The following is a 22400-nucleotide window of genomic DNA, read 5'->3' on the forward strand; positions in this document are numbered from 1 at the left end:
CCCGTAGGTATCAAGTCATTAATAGACTTGTATACAGATAAAATCTGTAGATGATTTATTAAAAAGGGTGGCTTGTGTGATTTTACAGATCACGCTTGGCCAGGAATGTTAACATGTTTTCAGATGTTAACAGAGAGTCGAATCTTTTCAACCAGGTTTTACCATCATGGCCAGGCTTGTTAACAAGGCATTCAAGCTAGGTTATACCTTACTAAGATTCTTATTAAAATGGCAAATCAAATAAAAATTGATATTTTCCATTATTTAAATATTAAATTCATGCACATAAATAAAATGAGAAATTCAAATTAACCAATTCAAATTTTAAATAAGGTACTAGTACATCTTTGCCCTAAACGGGACTTTAATTCAAATAACATGAATAACATGCCCGCGCAGGGGCTAAACAAATAATAACAACAACAAGTAAAATAAAACAAACCCACGCAGGGGTTAACAGAACAACATACCCACACAGGGGTAGAATAAGGGAAATAGATGTCCACGCAGGGACATGAGTAATGAGATAACAATCAAAGGACTCAATGATCCTTCTTACTCTTACCCTTGAGTAAGTCAAACACCTTCTTGAACATACCACTGTTGCGTCGGCGATCAGCTCGCATCTCGTGTTGCAACTCACGTCGCATGCTGTTAATCCCATGCAGGATTTCTTGAACCTGCGGCGGCGACATCATAGGCGCCGGTGGCGGTGGCTGGTACTGCTGCGGCTGCGGTGGCTGTGGCTGCTGGTAACCCGGAGGGTAACCAAAAGTAGACTGCCCAGCAGTCCAAGTGTCTCCAAATGGACCACTAGGTGGGAGCGAGCTGTAGTTTACAGCTTGCCAATAAGGGTCTCCTGTGTAATCGTAACCCTGGGGGAAAACCTGCTCGAACGGGTTAAACTGGGCTGCGCTCGCGTAAGCCGGAACCGGCTCTCCGTAGTTCTGCGGCGGCAGAGGCGGGATCGGTACTGAAGTGACCTCCGATACGGGATGCGGAGACTCTCCCGTCTCGGACTCCTCGTGAAGAGGCGTGTAACGACTGCTACCAACGTGTGGAGGGGTGCCTATGCGAATCCCTCCGCGCGTAGACATACGCGCATTCCTCCTTGGCCTCTGAGGCGGAGGAGGTAAAACTGGTGGCGGCGGTGGCGACGGAGTGATCACGTCGCGCTAGAGGGCCTCAGATAGGTCCTGCTGTAGAGGCGGCTGCTGCTGAAGCTGCTGCTGCTGAGAGTGGTGCTGCGAGTGCACCGGCGATCCATGGTGAGACTGGAGCATCGGAGAGTTGTGGCGGCTGGGGGTGTAATACCAATCGTGCTGCCGAAACCTCTCCTGAAAGCTGTCAACATCATTGTAGGGTGATCCCCTAAATGGTGACCCATCCGATATCTCGATGGGATGGTTGGGCGTACCTGACGGTGGCAGTGAAGGGTCCGTGTCTTCATCAACTTCCATCTCGTGATCACCAGGAAAGTGGTCCTCCGGTCCTAGTGGGTTATGACCCACTGGCTCATCCACAAAAGCATCAGGGTTATACAGACCCTGGTAAACTGGTGCTGGGTATTGGTGAGGCGATTGATGGAGCGGTATGTAAGATCCATGAGAACCATGGGGCCCATTCTCCGAGTGGGGCCCAAATGATTGGGGTAGTGATGGCGAAGTGCTCATGGACACCGAGTGTCTAGCCGGCTCGGCGAATGATCCCCAGAGATCATTGGCTGCAGTGTGGTGCGTAGCTGACGGGGCTCGCCTGTGTGAGGGTCCTGCCTCATGATCGTGCGATGTCGCGAATCCTCCTCGTCCTCGCATACGTGGCGGCATGATGGTCCTGTCAAAAATTAAACAAGTTGCACAACAAATATATAAGACAAGCAAATAATAAAAAAAAATAAATAAAATAAACGAAATGTTGAACATTTCCTAAGTTCTTTGTCTAGACTCGAAAATCGAGGAATGTGCAATTGTGTAACTGAGATTAAACACATTAGGATAGTGTTTAATTCACTCAGCGTTGGCTCTGATACCAACCTGTCACACCCCGATTTCCACGTGTCACCGGTGGGCCCGGTGTGGGGTACAGTGACGTAGTTGGCATCGTCATAGACAATCAACACAATATAATAATGCACAGCGGAAGCAGAATAGATACATTTCAACTTTTAAATAAAGTGCAATAATAAATATCACAGTAGTTGAAACGGATCCACAGGCGGATCAAATAAAAAAATAAGAATAAATAGTTCAACAGATATTTGTCGTCCGAGCTTGCGAGACTATAGTGGACGCTCTTAGGAAACAGCCAGCCTATTTTCGTATAGTACCTGCACTTAACCTTTTGGGGAAAATACGTCAGTTTACACTGGTAAATACAAATCAACCGACTCATTTTGAAAATGATTGAAAATTGATTTAAATGCACAAGGCATAAATATTTTTATTAACTTGGGATAATTATATAATATAAACTTGTAAACGATTTACATGCACTCGTATCTTTGGTGGCCCGGGATCTACTGTCCGGGCTAAAGATTAAATGACACACCACATTAAAGAGTTATACACGCCGAGTGTACGCCTACACCCCGTGCTCTGGTCGTGGCCATCTCGTAAGATAATGCCAAGGATATCCGGGACACGGTCAATAACCCCCCAAAGCCTAAAGTAAGACAAGACTGTTTAAACGAAGTCGCACAAGCTATTCAAGACTGTACACCCATAAGGCGCAGGACTTGTGCGCCCGATCAAGCGGTATTTTAAATACCGTACCCCAAGCCCGTATAGGGAAAATAAGTCAAAATGTATTTACCTGAGCAAGTATGTAACACAAACGGTAAGTGTGGTAGCTTTTACTGGGCCTCCTAATCTGGAACAAGGGTTTATAATTAACCTATTAGATTCCTAACGGGTCTTTTATTTAAGCCTAAGCTTTGACCGGTTAGTTTTAAAGATGATACGGTACAAGCGCACTATTAAGCGAAAGACCGGATAGAATGTGATTTAGACCCGACAAGTTTGAATACTTGTATAATATGGGTATACTAAATACATTCTGGATTTTGAGATGAAAACGATAACGTTTGACCCGTTTCGGTCAATTTACGCAAACTAGTTACGTAAACCGAACCGAACGCAAAAAGGGCGTTACGGGTAGCCAAAAGAGTCAAATGCAAGTTCCCTGAGATAATATGCTTTAAATATGATATAACATCAGTAAGTTACGTTCTATATTGCCCGGAATAATTTTAAACTCAATTTATGCCTTGGAAGGGCATTTTGGTCATTTAAAAGATTATAAAAGAGTCAAATTAGAAATCTGAGTTTTGGGTCTGGTTTATACAGTAAATATACTCCATTTAACATATTATATCAGTAGGGTATGACCCATATACCAAACTTAACATTTAAAAATCAAACTATGCACCGTAGGGGTATTTTAGTAATTTCACAAGGGCTAAAAATGCCAAAACTGGAAATCTGAGTTCATATACTTATACTTACTGTTATTATATGAAAATATGCTAATTACATCAGTAGGTATAAGTCTTACGTGTTTAAAATGAGCATAACGCTTACTATGCGTTAAAAACACTTAAAATACGATTTAGAGGCGTTTCCGGGTTTTCAAAAGAAAGCTGAGATTTTTATATTTCCAGAACACTTAAAATAATTTATTTAACATATAAAATCAGTAGGAAAAGGTTTCGGGTCAAAAGAATGCATAAAACTCATTTTATGGCCTAAACGGTCAAAACCGACATAAACCGAAATAACTAAGCGATCTAAGATACGATCAGCCAAAAATTAAATAAAAATCATCTAAAATCCCAAAATATTATATAACATCAGTGGGTAAAAAGTTTTGTACCAAAACGTGGCCTGAAATGGGTTATATGCGAAAAGGGCCGTTTATGTAACTTAGGAACGTAGTTTTACGCTAATGGCCATAACTCAAAATCTGGACCACCAACTGATCCGAAATTTTCGATGCAAGTTTATATATTAAAAATAAAGATTTCTACTCTTTCACTTTTCCAAAAATCACGTTTTATATCAAAAAGGGCAAAATAGTCAACTTTTAAGCATAATCGGAAACATGCAAATGAATCGGCTATGTATAGACTTAAGCAACAAAAATTCCAGAAAGTTTTACCAAAATAAAAATGGTCAAAAATACTCTCCAATACAGATCTCAAACATGCATGTACGAATCCGAATTGATAGTCTACGAAATAGTCGTTTTACAAGACTTTCGGTTCCGATTCGTATTTATACTAAAGATTGTCGAGTTGATCATAGTAAAACACATTCTTATATTCATTATAAAGCTATCTATGATGATCAAACAGATTGCATGTCCTTTACATTACCATTTAAGCTATTTTTCACAAAAACCATTTATGTTGACTTTTTAAGAAAGCCTTTGACTCGACAATTAGCATGCAATACGTGGGAATCAGAGAATACCCTTTTGAGGGTTTGTTTCCCACATAAATACCAACATATATCTGGTTTCAATTTGAGAAATGACTGAGTGAAACTCGTTTAATCAGAAAGTCAAAGTATAAGAACAATCAGTTTGACTTTTACTAATAATCGATGCAAGAACGAATTAGAGATTGAATTAGGAGCTTACAAAGGTCCTATGGAAGCTTAGATAACACTAGTAATCGGCCTTGATGTCCAGGAATGCTCCAGAAATGCTTGAGAGAGAGTTCTTGCAAATGAGCTTCTTGATCACAAAAGGGAATGCCAAGAAATGGGGCTTTGATCTGATTTAAAGGCTGAATTCAGATGTTTTAGAGAGGCCACTGTTACCATAGCCATGCAAGACATTTAATTGGAGCAAAAGGAGGTGGCCACAGCTGTTTACAACTTGAAATTCGGACTTAAAATGAAATTTTCGTGAATTTTTGGTACTGGGGGTCTCACGCGGCCCGCTTGGGTCAGTCCAGGCGGGTCGCCTGACCTGCTGATCAGCCAACAACTTTCAAACATTGACAGCTTTGGTCCCTGAACTTGCACGCGATGTTTCGGCTGCTTATTTTGACTCGTAAACCCCCAAACTTGGTTTTTAAGAACCTTAGGACATTTACCAACATGGTAATGTCCTCGGATAACTTTGCGCTCAACCGAAAAGCCATGAAATTCGACGTTGACGCTTTTAGTCCCTTAAGTACGGTTTTGGCCATAACTTTCTCATACGTTGACGAAACTTCACGAAATTTTAACCACATATTCTAGTGAGTATATTTTAGCTTCTCAAAGCTTCGGGTCTGCCAAAAGTTCACTCAGAGGTATAAATTAAACATGTTGACACTTTTGGCCCCTATAGTTTGTAATTTCTCACTTTGGTGCAATTTCCGCGTCGTATGATCCATGAACCATCCGTTTAAGGTTATGAACATTATGTAGGGTTATCATAGAGTCTATTTATCCATTTGTTGACACTTTGGACCCTTACGTTCCATAGTTTTCACTGTTTGTCACTTTTAGTCCCTCTAAAGTTTGTTTTCACATACCGGAACCTTATGACACGTGTCAAGACATTATTGGACGAAATTTTTCAAGGTGTTACACTAGCTGAAACCAAATATCCTCCCCTTGAAAAACTCGCTCTAGCCCTGGTTCAAACAGCCAGAAGGCTTAGAAGATACTTCCAAGCACATCCTATACAAGTGGTCACTGACCAACCTGTCAAGAATGTGCTTGAAAAACCTGAGAACTCAGGAAGGTTGGCAAAATGGGCAGTGGAACTAGGTGAACATAACATCACCTACGTCCCACGAAAAGCCATTAAAGCTCAAGTCCTGGCTGACTTCCTAGTTGAAGTCCCAAACCAAACAATTGAAGAAGTAAACACCACAACCGCCGAACCCTCCAACCCTGAAGCCTGGAAATTATTCACTGACGGGGCTTCAAGCGTTGAAGGGTCAGGAGCTGGTTTAGTCCTAATCAACCCTGAGGGGCTAGAATTCACGTATGCTCTCCGTTTTAACTTTCAGACCACCAATAACGAGGCTGAATATGAAGCACTGATCGCTGGTCTACGGCTGGCCAAAGAAATGAAAGTCAAAAAGCTTGAAGTGTTCACTGATTCACTACTAGTATCAAGCCAAGTTAATGACAGCTATGTCGCCAAGGAGCCCAACATGAGAAGGTACAAAGAAAAATCCAAGGAGTTAATGAACACCTTCCAGACATGCAACATCAAACAGATTCCAAGATCCCAAAACAAAAAGGCCGATGCCTTGAGCAAATTGGCATCTCTCACATTCGCCCACCTCACGAAAAAGGTGTTGGTTGAAGTGTTAAAGGCCCGGTCGATTGATGAATTGGAAGTGCAAGATGTGGTCACCGAGGAAGATCCAAATTGGATGACTCCTATCAAAAAATTCCTTCAAGACAATGAACTACCTAATGATCAAACAGAAGCCGAAAGGGTAAAGATCAAAGCAAGACAATATGTGTTGCAAGGAGAAACTCTCTATAAAAAAGGTTACCTTGCACCCTTGCTAAGATGTGTGGGCCCTGAACAAAGCAAGTATTTGGTTAAGGAAGTGCATGAAGGAATATGTGGAGCTCATTTTGGAGCTAGGTCGGTGGTTGCAAAGCTCATGAACCTTGGATACTTCTGGCCATCAATGCATCGTGACACCGTTGAGCAATTAAAGAAATGTGATGCCTGTCAAATCCATTCCCCAATACCAAAAAGTCCCAAACATGACCTGGTTCCCATAACATCGGCATGGCCATTCCATAAATGGGGAATGGACATTGTTGGGCCATTCCCTCCAAGCAAAGGGGGAGTAAAATTCCTATTGGTAGCAATTGACTACTTCAGCAAATGGCCAGAGGTTAAACCCCTTGCCAAGATCACAGGAAAGCAAGTCATAGACTTTGTTTGGGAAAATATCATCTGCCGCTATGGGCTGCCAGGGGCAATGTCACCGATAATGGGAAACAATTCGCCGAGAAACCCTTCAGCCTTTGGTGCAAGGAATACAGGATCAACCAAATCTTCAGCTCAGTGGCTTACCCGCAGTCAAACGGCCAGGTTGAAAGGACCAACAGAAGCATAGTGGAAGGCATCAAAACAAGATTGGGGAGGTATGAAAATAATTGGCTTGAAGAATTGCCTAGCGTTTTATGGGCAATTAGAACAACAGAAAAAGCAAGTCACAAGAAGACACCTTACAGCTTGGTATTTGGATCCGAGGCCGTAATCCCCGCTGAAATAGGAGTTGTAACCCAACGAATTGTCAACATGGATCCCGAAGTAAACAAGCAAGAGACCATGTTGAACTTACAACTCCTAGGGGAGGCCCGAGATCAAGCAGCAATACAAGAAGCCAAATACAAGCAAAAGATGGAAGCCTACTACAACAGGAAGGTCAAAAACGAACGATTCAGGCCAGGGGATCTAGTCCTCAGAAACAACGAAGCTAGCAAAAAAGAAAATCATGGGAAACTAGGCCCAAAATGGGAAGGTCCATACACCATCCTCGAAACACACAAGGGAGGGTCCTACAAGCTGGGAGATCTAGAAGGCAAAAGGCTCCCAAGGCACTGGAACGAAAAAACCCTGAGAAAGTTCTATGTTTAGAAAGTTTGGTTTGTATCAAAACAAAAACCTTTTGTAAAAGCAGATATTGCTTGAATGAATGAAGTCATTTTATCAAACTTGTCTTTCTATCCTAATATCAGGTTGAGAACCTAGCAAAAAACTCCATGGCAAGGGCCATGTAAGGGGATGAGCTCCCAGGCCATATCGCTCAATAGGTTCAAGGGTTGAATGGACCTATATAAGGGGTGAGTTCCTAGATCAATACAACTCCATGAGATTTGTTAAGAAAAAACAATAATGTCTCATAGACAGGTTTGAACAGCCTACACCAATCGTTCCTTAAGTCTTAGAAACACAATCAACAAATAGACTTACGAAATCAACTAAAACTACAAAGAAATAAGGAAAAGGATAGATACTACGTCTTGATGTTAATAAACACTAAGGTAAAGTGTCTGCAGCACGGAACCCTTTAAAGTGTAAAAAACATAAAGACAAAGTAAAGAAAGACAAGGCAAGAAAATAAAAATAACTGACAAAAATAAACAAACTTATCAGTTAAACATGCAAGCCAAACCAGAAGCTACCAAGGTTTCAAGCCAACAGAAAATAAGCTTGAAAGGTTAAAGGCTTCAACCCATTAAAAACTACACAAAAAGCTTGAAGGGTTGAAAACCCACAAAACAAACCAAGCAAAATAAGTAAACAAACATAACACAAACAACATAGCAACCATCATACCATAATTAGGAAGGCCATAAAAGACCTTCGGAAGGAAGTCAAAGCAAGTCCTAGTAACTTGCAAATAAAACTAGTGTTCAATGGCCATACAGGCCTAACCAACCATAGGAACCTTAAGGGTTCCTAAAAACCTAATATTGTTTAAAACATTACAGACATTAAGTGTTTGCTAAGAAAGCTACGAATAAACATCAGTTATCAGAAGGCTTGGAACCTTCAACCTTAGACTTCTTGGCTTTCTTAGCCTTCTTCGCCTTAGCACCTTCATCAACACCAACCGCAGAGGTCTCTAAACCAGCATCTTTTGAAGCATCAGGCAAACTTGAGAGGGTATCATCGCTATCCCCAGAATAAGACCTCTTCCTTGACAGGGAACCCAAAACCTCAGCACAAACTTTCTCATTCAACCCCTCAGGCTTCAATTCTTGTAAAACAGATAAAGGCTTACCAAAGCAAGATGATACTTCATGAATGTAAGGGTAGGTTAGCCTCTCCATCTTCTCAACAGAAGCCTTGAAGATATCAGAAGCCTCGGGGCGAAACATAGGTGACTTCTCCAAGGGTTGTCCGGACTCATGAAGCTTGTAGCCAGCAGTAAGGCCTTGATGTTTCCCCAGGTTCAAAAGCTTAGTGTAAACATCACCAAGGGCAGAGTTAAACTCCTTGGAATGTAAAAGATAAGTAACAACCTGCTGGAAACCATGCTCAATCAACCACTGATTGTCCGCAGTCACTTGGCCAACCGAAGCTTTCAACCCTTCCTTTTCTTCACGAAAAGCCTGCTGCTGGACAGCCAAGGCCTCTCGGTCAGCCTTTAGCTTCAGCAAGTTAGCCTCAAAGCTCTTCCTCAGATCACCCATCTCAATATCATGCATCTTTTTCAAATCATTAACCTCCTTCTTCCCCGCTGCTTCCTTCTCTGCAAACCCAGCTATTTCCTTCTTCATTGATGCTAGGGAGGATTTCATCTTATCCTTCTTCTTGGAGAAGTCCTCATATTCCTGCATCCTTTGGCGAAAACGAGTAATCCCTTGAGGAAGCATAACAGCAAGGTTACAGGTGGTTAAAACCATGCGAGACAACATAAAGTCATCATCCATCTCAGCAATAGTTTCACGCACAGAAGGAGGAGCAAGATGACTAAGAGCATCCTCACAAACAGCAGCATCCTTGAAGGTGTCATCATTCTTCACTAGCCAAGCAGGCACATAAGTACCTTCAGGGTTCAACCCTTCAACGTCCCTGCTTGAAGATTCCTGAACAGGGACAACCTTCTTGCCTCGAACCTTCTTACCATGAACAACCAACTCCTTGTCCTTCTCAACACCTGCTTCAACTTGATCCTCCGAAACTTCAATATCATCAGTCAAATCCACTGGCTCAGTAGAAGTGGATTGAGGACCAGCTTTCAACAAACGACGAGAAGTTCGGCGAGTTGAAGACTTGGGAGCATTAGACTTGGTAAAACCCTTAACGTTGGCAACACTAGCATAACCCGTACCCTCAAACCTTTGCTCGGAAGTCCTAACCACAACATTCTCACCCGGAACAGACGGGGCATCCTCAAACACAACATCGGACGTGTCGTCACTCTTGATAAAGTCCAAAGCAGACATAACTGGTAAAAACAAAACAAAAGAAAATAAGGCATAAGCAAAGTAAAATAAGAAAAGGCATAAGGGAAAAAATGCATACCAATGCCATTTCTCATTAACACCGGATCCCGATCGGCTTTTCCCCAAATATTACTAACCCCTAAAAGCACTAACAAATGTTCGGGAAAGGGACGAACCCTCGAAGGGCACCCCCGAATGGCTGAAAGAAAAGCATCGTTCAACTCTGATTCAGAAGGCTCCGGATCATTAAGAACAGCATCCGGATGCCTCCACACCATTTTGAAAGGAACGATAGATTCAGAAACCCAGAAAAATCGATCCTTCCAGGACCCAAGCGTTGTAACCATGGATGAAATAAGACAAGTATCAACCTTTGATGTCTCAAAGGTGAACCAGTCACCATTTTTGGCTAAACGAAAAAACCTCCGAAAGAGCAACAAAGAGGGATCATACCCAAGAGCACGACACAACATTTCAAAGTGCAAAACCCTAGCCATCCCCTTTGGATGAACTTGCCCAAAAGAAACGCGATAATACTCAAGCAAGTTCAAAACGAAAAACGAAAAAGGGTAACGCAGATTAGACCACTGAAAATGACGACAATACAAGGCAATCGAACCAGGGTTTGGTTTGTCAACAGGCACATCGCAAGCAGGGGCAGTTGGGTTAAATTTTTTATCAATACCATACTCCAAACAAAACAAGTCTACTTCCTCTTGTGTCATTCGAGAGATTGACTTTGCTAAATCTTTAAGAGCACCCATTTTTTGAAGAAAGTAAAAACGAAAATGGAGAAGAAAAACTAACCTGAAGGAAGAAACTTGGAATGATTGTGAGTAAAATGAAGAAGTTCTACAAGTATAAAATAAATATGATATTAAAGCAGGGGTAATAAAGGTAAATAAATGGCTCCTGCAAAACCGCCGCCTGACACACGTCAATCAAATCAACTGTCAATCGTTTAAAATTCAAAATTCAAAAAGTAACTGCCTCAAGCCTTTCAAGCCTCCAAGCAACGAACCCTTGAAACCTTTAAAACATATGCATAAAAGTCAGAAGTCTTTGAGCATACTACCCCAAAAACCTCTGACTTGGGGGGCTGACGACGGGGGTAGCCCAAGGTCAAATAAAATGACTAATATGCAAGAGCTTAAAAGGTTGAAAGGTTCATCGGATGAAAAGCTGTAAAGTGAGAAAAGCGAGGAACAGTAATCAGTCACATCTGAGGACTCACCTCACCAACTCACGCCCACAAACTCAGAGCAGGTCTGCACAAGTACACTCTATTAACCAGGGGTCCAAAGCCTTCAACCCCAAAAGGGGAAACCCTCCATTGCAAACAGGTTTCGCTAGTCTTGTATATGCCATTTCAGGAGATGTCTTCCCCTATAAGAAGACAGCTCATGTTCACTTCTGGGACATTCTGAAACAGAGAGATTCCTTAATCTCTGGTCATTCAAAGAGTACTTGATCACTTCCAAGTTACTCTTCATCACATTCAACACACACTCATTCTATTTGCTTTCTCTTCTGGATTCGAGCTTGCCTCGAAGAAGGAACTTCAAAGCAAATAACAATTACATACTAGTGAACCTCCTTCCACGTTTTGCAAACATGGAGGGACCCCGCGACCTGCGTTAGGCAAAACTGAACCCTTCAGCCCTTTTGCCTAACCATCTCAGCTACCATCCTTGGTCTCGTATTTGTTGCATCAACAGGTCCCATATACGCCTCTTAAATATCTATAAGCGTAGTATAGGATGAGTTTGCTAAAATCAAAATCGAATAATGTACCATACATGTTCACTTGATACCGGCATGGTACTATAGCGGTAAAAGTCACAAACCAGTACAGTACCGTACCTCATGGTGGTGGTACCGAAATTGAATATTTAAAACTGCATATCATACCGTATATGTTTGGTTGGTATCAATGTGGTATGGTACTAGTATCGGTGCAGTACTAGTATTCCGTATAAATTTCTCATCCCTACTAAACACTGATCCTACCTAAACACCAACCCTTTTTAGGTACCACCAAGCCTAAGTGCAATGGCATGTACCTTCTAAAAATATTTTAGAAATTAATTCAGTACATATAGCGTATCAAACCAATTTTGATGGCAAATCAGCGTTTTCAAGACCGGAATGGAAAGCGAGCCGGACGACTCAAAGGTCAACTGACCAGTCTGACTGTATTTAAGAGCCATATGACTTAATAAATAATATAAATACTTTTTTTTGAACGGCCAATGAATCCTCCAAATAGCTACTGGCGAAATTCACCACATCGGGATACACTCGCCTTCCGAACTGGGGAAAACCCCCACCTAGGGCCGAAACCCGTGAACACTCGCCCGAAGGCATGACAGTGCGGTGAGGTAAAACTCGCTCAGTTCAAGGATCGAACTAGCGATCGCCGCCTACTCGCCTAGTCTCCCATCATCACCAGGTTCCGCAGAAACTAAATGCTAGGGGCAGGAATTGAACTTGAGTCACATGGAACACAAGGTCTCTCCCTTACCACTCCACCACTAGCTCATTGGCTAATATAAATACTAAAAGAAATATATTCATGTTGGATCAGTTCTGTTTAAATGTAATGGAAAACATGAATAATACCTGTTATAGCAGATAGGCCAGCAGAGAATCCAGTCAGAGATGCAACCATTGAGTTCGACATGATTGTCAGGATGATCTGGTTCCTCCTTAGGGTGTAAGTTAATGATGGTAATGAAACCGAAATTAGGGAGGTTTCGGTTATGGGGAGAGAGAAACGAATTCTTGATGTTATGAGGGTTTTTGATTGTGTAATGTGTGTAACCCTTTACCTCTCTAATAAGCCCCTTATTTATACACCCAAGAGGAAACCCAATTAGTTAATAAGGGTAATATGGTCCATCAACAATTACCAACTAATTATTAATAGGTTATTAAATATATTTTGATCTAATATAATATAAATGATTATATAGGCTACAAGATTAAATATTACATTTATATATTTAATCTCACATTCTCCCACTTAGCCAAGTAATCATTTATCATGAGTATTAGGTAAGCCTGGCCAGGGGTTAACACTCATTTTAGCTTTAAACCAAGAACTATAGCAGAGAAATACAACCGTTGAATCATCATTCGACTCAGGACCCCCATTAATCATACTATAGCCTCAATTTAAAACCTAATAGTTACGATCAAAATATGTATAAGCCCTTTAGCGTCTGATTTGTATTTATATTTGTCTATATGTCATTACACCAGCAGAACATATGTTAGAGACATACAAAATCAAACTGAGGAAATTTTATTAATTAAAACATAAGCTAGTACAATATGCCATTAAATAGGGTCTTTAGTAAGTCCCCTATTCGATACATGTTCTTCGAAAACTTTAGGTGGGAGACCTTTAGTCATCGGATCCGCTAGCATATCTTTAGTACTAATATACTCAATACAAAGATTATTTTCCTCAACTCATTCACGTACGAACAAATATTTTGTATCGAGATATAAACCAGCTCCAGTCGAACTGTTACTGTTCGAGAAACTAACGGCAGCTGAGTTATCACAGTAAAGCTTCAATGGTCTAGAAATGGAATTAACGATTTTGAGTCCAGTGATCAGATTTCTAAGCAACATTCCATGACAGGTTGCGTTGTAAACAGCAATGTATTCTGCCATCATTGTGGAAGTTGTAGTTAACTGTTGTTTATGACTCTTTCATGAGATAGGTCCGCCTGCTAACATAAAGATGTAGCCCGAAGTGGATTTCTTGTCATCTTTGCATTTGGCAAAGTCAGAATCAGAATAACCTACCACTTCTAAGTGATCACTTCTTCTATAAGTCAGTTTATAGTCTTTCGTCCCTTGCAGATATCTGAGGACCTTCTTAGCTGCTTTCCAGTGATCTAGGCCAGGATTAGTCTGATAACGGCCTAGCATTCCAGCAATATAAGCGATATCTGGGCGAGTACAGACTTGAGCATACATCAGGCTCCCGACTATTGACGCGTAAGGTATCTGGCTCATTTGCTCCTTTTCAACCTCTGTTGTCGGACACTGGAATGAACCGAAAACATTTCCCTTAACTACTGGAGCGACGGAGGGTTTGCACTGTTGCATGTTGTAACGTGTAAGGACACGATCTATAAGTCTTTTGAGACAATCCTAAGATCCCTTTGTGTCTATCTCGGTGAATTTCGATGCCAATGACGTAAGAAGCATCTCTGAGATCCTTCATGTCGAAGTTATGCGAGAGTAACCGCTTCGACTCATGCAACATGTCTAAACTATTACTTGCCAATAGAATATCATCTACATAAAGGACAAGTATAGTGAAGTTACTCCCACTCATCTTGAGGTAGGTGCATTGATCCACTTGATTCTTCATAAAACCTTGCCTCTTCATGACTTCATCAAACTTGAGGTACCATTGACGTGATGCTTGTTTTAACCCATAAATGGATTTCTTCAACTTACAGACTAGATGCTCCTGACCTTCAGGTTTGAAGCCTTCAGGTTGTTTCATGTAAACATCTTCGTCTAAGTCTCCGTCAAGGAAAGCAGTTTTGACGTCCATCTGATGTAGCTCTAAATCAAAATGAGCTACTAGGGCCATAACGATCCTTAATGAATCTTTACGAGAGACAGGTGAAAACGTCTCTTGATAATCAATTCCCTCTTTCTGAGTGTAGCCCTTTGCAACCAATCTCGCTTTATAGCGTTCAACGTTCCCATTCGGATCCAGTTTTGTTTTGAACACCCATTTACAACCTACAGGTTTGACACCGTTGGGTAATTCTACCAAATCCCAAACGTCATTTTTCTTCATGGATTCAAGCTCATCAATCATTGCTTTGTTCCATTCAGAAGACTGATCACTGCTAATGGCTTCATTATAAGAGATAGGATCATTGAGCTTTCCAGCATCCATTTCAGTCAGGTAGGTACCATAATCATCCCAATTAGTAGGCCGTTTCTGCCTAGATGACCTCCTGAGTTGATGTTCGGGTTCAGCGTTGTCTTGGTTTTGAGCGTTTGATGTGCCTTCGTTATGAGGTATGATGGGTTCTGATTGTGGAGATGGAGTTTGTGCAGTGGCTTCAGGTGCAGTTGCATGGGGTACAAGAGGAGTAAACGGAGTAATGGTAAGCGACGAGTCTCTCCCCCCCCCCCCCCCCCGCGTCTTGTACTTCTTGCAATTCTTCGTAAGGGTTGGTACTGCTCCCACTGACCTTGAAATCCTCTAGGAACGCAGCACGCTTGGTTTCAACAATACGGGTGACATGGGAAGGACAATAGAAACGATAACCCTTTGAATGATCAGGATACCCAATAAAGAAGCAGGTAACTGTTTTAGGGTCAAGTTTCCTTAGGAAAGGATTATATAATTTTGCTTCAGCAATGCAGCCCCATACTTTCATATATTTAAGACTCGGTTTCCTTCCTGTCCAAAGTTCATAAGGAGTTTTAGGGACAGACTTAGAAGGAACTCTATTGAGTATATGAACAGCTGCTTTTAACGCTTCAGTCCAGAGGAATAATGGTAAATTAGTGTTGGCTAACATACTGCGCACCATGTTCATAAGGGTACGATTTCTTCGTTCAGCGACACCATTCTGCTGAGGTGTACCAGGCATGGTGTATTGGTTCACAATCCCCTGGCCCTTACAAAACTCATAAAATGGACCAGGAGCTTGACCCACATCAGTATGTCTTCCATAATATTCACCGCCTCTGTCTGATCTCACAACTTTAATCTGACGATCTAATTGCTTTTCAACTTCAGCTTTATAATCTTTAAAAGTTGTTAGAGATTCAGACTTTTCCTTTATAAGATACAAGTACATGTAACGAGAATAATCATCAATGAAAGTGATAAATGAAGTATGTCCTGTGATGCCAGTGATTTGATAGGGACCACTAATGTCAGTGTGAATGAGTTCTAATAAATTAGAGCTCCTAGTGGCACCGTTCTTATTCGCTGATGTCATTTTGCCTTTAAGACATTTGACACATGTTCCAAAATCAGTGAAATCGAGAGGAGGTAAGACTTCATCCTTTACGAGACGATTTAATCGTTCTCTTGAGATGTGGCCTAAACGTTGATGCCACAACATAGATGAAGTCTCTAAGTCTCGAATTTGTTTCTTTTCCATCTTTGTGAGTGATTCATTTATATTATATGACAACAAAGATTTGGAAAAATTATCATCTAGTTCTAATCTATAGAGACCACCATCCAGAATGCCAGTACCATAAACAACGGAATCATAGAGAATAGAGAGTTTGCGATGACCATGAGAAACGACAAAACCGTCCATGTCTAACTTTGGTCCTGATACAAGGTTCCGAGTTACCTCAGGAACATATAAGGTATCATAAAGTTTAATACATAAACCAGTTTTCAAAAATAATTGTAATGTTCCTATGGCCTTCACTTCTAATTCCCGATCATCCCCAACTTTAAGTGTTCCTTGGTTTCTTCCCAGCTTCCGGATTGTAAGGAATCCCTGAAGTGAATTGGTAACATGAACCATAGAACCAGAATCAAACCACCAAGAATTAGCAGGAACATTTAAATTAAAGGACTCAAGTATCATGAAAAAATCGTTACCTTTCTTAGCCAGCCACTCCTTGAAGTCAGGGCATTCCTTTTGCTTATGTCCTGTTTTCTTACAGAACTTGCAATAGGGTTTGCCTAAGGAGTTCTTAGAGCTGGAAGGTGTACTTGTATTAGGATTTGGATTTGGCTTTTGAACCTTAGAAGCATCCTTTCTTGGATAAGAGTTCTTCCTCTTCTTTGAGCTGGAGGTGGTGAAGTTAGCAACATCAGTAGTGCGATCCATCTTCATACGCTCTTCCTCCTGCACGCACATAGCGATCAGCTCACTCATCGTCCATTTGTCCTTCTGAGTGTTGTAATTGATCTTGAATGCTTCATAGGACGAAGGAAGCGAAGTGATGATGAAGTGAACAAGAAAACCATCACTAATTTCCATCTCAAGGCCCTTCAGCTTATTGGCCATGTCATGCATCATCATGATGTGTTCGCGAATGCCGCTCCTCCCATCATATTTAGTTGTCACCAGCTTGAGGATAAGAGTGCTTGCGTGTGCCTTTGATGTTCCCTTGAATTGATTCTCCACAGAAGCCAAATAGGTTTTAGCATCTTCAGAATCAGGAATGGCCCCTCTGATTGAGATATGAATGGACTGCTTCATGAACATGAGAGACATGCGGTTACACCTAGTCCATTTATCATGGACTATCTGCTCAGCAGCAGTACTTGTAGCGGCAAGGTCCGCTGGCTTATTCTCTCTTAAAGCATAATCAAAGTCTAGCAATCCTAGAGTAAGCATGAGGGCATCCTTCCATTCAGCAAAGTTATCACCAGTCAAAGGTGGAATCCCGCAATTGGGTGCTGAGAGTGGAAATAATATGAGCAAGTTATTATACAAAAGAAGAAGTCCTAATGTGATCTAATGGGCTTGTTATACTAAGGCAGGCATAAATAATGACCATTTTAATTATGAAGCTGTGATAATGTCTATTACTAACATCAAAATAATAGACTTAGTTAAAATTCTACTTAAACGAAGACAAATCAGCTTTGGCCAGAAGTGTAATCATTTAAGTATGTGTGCAAAGTAATCGTGACAAATCAGCTTTGGCCAGAAATGAGACAATCACTTTGGTTATGCTCTTGTCAAGCATGCTAAACATAAATGAATTAAATCAGCTTTGGCCAGAATTAAGACATTTCAGGTTTGTAATGCATACTCAACATAGCTTTCATAATACTTGAACAATAAATAGATGTATTAAATCAGCTTTGGCCAGAATTAATACATCAGAAGCTCATTCAAGTAAAGCTATTTTGGTTTTGCAAAAATTATCTGATTCTGATAAATTAATTAAGTGTTAACAAAACCAAGTATTTAATAGCAAACCACCTTTTAGTTCACATTTAAACAGCCTAAGTTTTGAGATCTCGAGTGAGGTCTCGAGTCATGGTTTCGACTAAGTTTTGAGATCTCGAGTTAGTTATGAGGTCTCCAGTCGCAACCTTAGTCTCGAGTTGTAGCCTTATTATCTCGAGTAGCAACCTTGGTCTCGAGTAGCAACCTTGGTCTCGAGTAGCAACCTTATGGTCTCGAGTTATGACCTTATGGTCTCGAGTAGCAACCTTATGGTCTCGAGTAGCAACCTTCTGGTCTCGAGTAGCAACCTTCTGGTCTCGAGTAGCAACCTTATGGTCTCGAGTAGCAGCCTTATGGTCTCGAGTTATGCAGATTTGAGAGCCCTTATGATTTTGAGTCGAGACCTTGTGGTCTCGAGTCGAGATCTTGTGGTCTCGAGTCAAGATCTGATGGTCTCGAGTCGCAGTCTGATGGTCTCGAATCTCTGTTAACAGCTGTTTTTGTGATGATAACTGAAAGCTCGAAATTTTAAGGAATGTGGGATAATGTTTCATGTTTTAATGCTGATCTAAACTTATCAAAAGATTTCGAAAATAATAACTGATTATCTTTTAACAGTTTCCGAAATTTTTAGTAGATAAAATTCAGATCAAAAACAGTAAAACACCCACTAATCCGGATTATATTCCAAAACTTAATGAATCTTTCGAGTTTTCTTAGAACATTATGATGAACCCTAAAAAAAATTAAAACATAATCTGGGATCCGAAATCTGAATTTTATGATTTCAGTTAACAGATTTCGGATATTATTATCCCGTTTATGGTTTCGAGTAAAAATTATTAAACTTAATTTCCGAAAACAGGGATTTCGGCTCATTAGGACTCGAAATAGTTTTGATTTTAATGACTTAAAAAAACTTCCGTTTTCCAGATTTTTTATCCCAGAATGATGGATACGAAAACAGAACTGATTTATCAACATATGCTCTGATACCACATGTTGGATCAGTTCTGTTTAAATGTAATGGAAAACATGAATAATACCTGTTACAGCAGACAGGCCAGCAGAGAATCCAGTCAGAGATGCAGCCATTGAGTTCGACATGATTGTCAGGATGATCTGGTTCCTCCTTAGGGTGTAAGTTAATGATGGTGATGAAACCGAAATTAGGGAGGTTTCGGTTATGGGGAGAGAGAAACGAATTCTTGATGTTATGAGGGTTTTTGATTGTGTAATGTGTGTAACCTTTTAACTCTCTAATAAGCCCCTTATTTATACACCCAAGAGGAAACCCAATTAGTGAATAAGGGTAATATGGTCCATCAACAATTACCAACTAATTATTAATAGGTTATTAAATATATTTTGATCTAATATAATATAAATGATTATATAGGCTACAAGATTAAATATTACATTTATATATTTAATCTCACAATTCAAACATAAATCAACTTCTAACAAATTAACTTAAGTTTTAAACTCATGACATGTAAAATAAGAGGCTATATGTACCGACTTCTTTTGTTTAGAAAACTTGTTTTAGGGCATTTTATTCTAATCCCGTACCTATATATAGAAAAGTCTATATGTACCGACTTCTTTTGTACTATTAGATAATTTGTTTTTCTTTAGCAAAAGCTCACTGAACCTTGGTTATATCTGATTTTTCATAAATTTGATAAAGTACCTTTTTTGAAGTAATTACTATTTATTAAACTTATTTGGTGTTTAACTTTATTTTGTTATAAACCATATCATTAAAATAATTAATACTATTAAAATATTTAACACTTGTAACAATAATGGTTTCCATAAGGATTTTATAGAATCAAGTGAAAAGTTACAAAACTAAATCTCACAAGAAGAAGTGTTTTATAAAATATGAGATTTGAATATTTTAAAAGTGCATACTCTTGATTTTTAAACATGTAGCGAGTATAATCATCTACAAGTAGAAATATGTACTTCCTCCTGGTATGTGTTGGTGGGGATATAGGACCACACAAATCTCCATAGACTAAATCCAGAGGTCTTGAAAATCTGAATTTTGTCTGATTTGGAAACGGTGTCCTACTATGTTCTCCTAATAAGCATGCATCGCATACTTGACTGGCATGACTTATTTGAGGAACTCCATGTACCAAGTTCTTTCGAGTCATTTCTTTGATAGCGTCTAAATGTAAATGGCCTAACCTTGCGTGCCATAACCATGCTAAATCTTTTGTGTTTGAGAGCAGGCAAATTGGTCTTCTAATATTCAAATTTACTTTATACAACCTGTTCCTTATTCTCCTAACTCGCATTAGTAACTTTCTATTTCTGTCGTGAACTGTCAGTAGGTCTCCGTCCATAACTACTTTGCAACCAATTTTTGTGAGTTATCCGAGGCTCAATATGTTGCTTTTCAGACTTGGAATGTAGTATACTTGAGAAACAATCTTATGTTCTTGTTTCAGATATTCCAGCAGTATTGAACCTATGCCTTTAATCTTTACGTGCACCCATCACCGAAACGTACTTGCCCCGTCACCTTTTCATCTAATTCTCTGAAGTGACTTTGCACTCTTGTCATGTGGTTGCTTGCCCCGTTGTCTAAGTACCATAAACTTTCATCCTCGTTTGCGTAACGTGTTGGTTCTATGCCTTCTTCATTTAGTAGAACCCTTTCTTGAACAACGTTTTCTTCTTGTATTGCCATTAGCAATACAGGTGCTTAGTCTTCTTCGACGAGATTTGAATGTTCTTGTACAACTTCTTTCTCGGGACAGTCTTTCTTGAAGTGTCCGAACTTTTGACACTTGAAGCACTGGATCTTACTTGTGTCTGTTTGGTTCCTTCCAAAATTCCTCCGATTTCCATAATTTCTACCTCTAGGTCTGTATGAAGATCCTTCATTCTTAGTGCTTTGCTTATCTTTATTGTCTCGCTAGTTTCCAAGCGGTTGGTTGAACCTGCCACGCCCGCAGTTTCCGAATTGTCTTCCTCTACCTGAGTTGTTGCCATGGTGTGTAAACATCAATTTATATTGGCTATATCCCGGGCTTCCTTTCTTTAACCTTAGCCTTTCTTCATAAATCTTAACCTTCCGATTGTTTCTTCTAGCGTAATTGTTTATAGATCGGAGTATTGTTCCATGGAGGCGACAATCAAAGTGAACTCATCTGGCACGACATTTAGGAGTTTGCGAACCAAAGTCGGTTGACTCATTGTTGTCCCTAATTCACTTGCCCGTGTAACAACACTGTTTATCTTTGCGAAAAAAGAGTTCACAGTGTCATCTTCTTTTCATTTGCATTAACTCGAATTCTGACATTAGTGTATGCCAACGAGCCTTTTGTACACGAACAACGCCAACGTGTCTTGTTTTTAAATTTTCCCAAATTTTCCCATTAGTGTATGCCAACGAGCCTTTTGTACCCAATCAATACAACATCTTCCGGTATTGCTTGGAACAGATAAGCAATTGCCGACTTATCTTTCTTAACATCCGTTTGTGTATTTTCTGCCGGTTCAATCATTTCCCAAAGTCCATTCGCTTCCAAAATCGTTTTGAGACGAATTGCCCAAATCGTATAGTATGTTGGTTTCAAAATAGGACATTAGAATTGGGAAAGAGAACTTCCTTCCTTTTGAATTACGATTTGTGGAGTTGTTGTTCCTGACATATCTTCTGACCAAACAATCTTCACTTTTTCGACAAACTTTATTTCTTGGTTTTGCTAAACCTCTAATCCTTAACCCGCGTATAACCCGACGCGTAATAATCAATCAATCTAATTCGCATTAAACCCCGGAATCAAAACCCTAGATTCCAAACCCTTGGTTCGATAATCCTTGAACCGAAAATAAAAACTGAATTGAACTTGCGAATTGAAAAAATAAAAGCTGATCGCGAATTCCTTGCGATGCCTAGAACCTGATGCTCTGATACCAATTGTTGCCCAGAATGATCTTTGATCTCTAGATCGCAAATGATAAACTAACTTGAATATAACATGAATCTGAATACAATGAGTGTAACTGAATGTGAATGAATGAATTACAAATGAAAAATCTATCCTTATTTATAGTTTCTAAAAGGTGTGAACGAATAGACACGTCCTTTCACGAACGGGTGCGTCTCTTGGATTGCGTGGATGAGAATCAATCTTGAAAGGTTGTGTCTTCTTGTCCAAGCGTCATGTCCCTCGAATGCTTGTGTGCCTTCCGAAATCAAATAGATGCGACTCCAAGGGTGTCGCAACTCTTGGGGTGTTGGTTGTCAAATTTTGTTTTGCCAACTTTAGTCCCTGTACTTTATAACCGCTATATAACTAACTTTTAACTATATGCTAATAAACCCTTGTAGTATAGGATGTGTAGGGATTATCGGTTTCATTTAAACTATAGATATAGATTGTGGCATTAAAGTGAAACATGAGCAATTAGGTAGATCATTTAATAAAATCCAATTGTTGTGTAAATTACTCTCTTTCTTTTGTGGTTGTTTATCTTAACAACCAAAAAAAGAAAGAAAAGAAGGCTATAAAAAGAAACGGAAAAA

The sequence above is a fragment of the Helianthus annuus genome, chromosome 4 (assembly GCF_002127325.2).
Source record: "Helianthus annuus cultivar XRQ/B chromosome 4, HanXRQr2.0-SUNRISE, whole genome shotgun sequence".
NCBI lineage: Eukaryota > Viridiplantae > Streptophyta > Magnoliopsida > Asterales > Asteraceae > Helianthus > Helianthus annuus.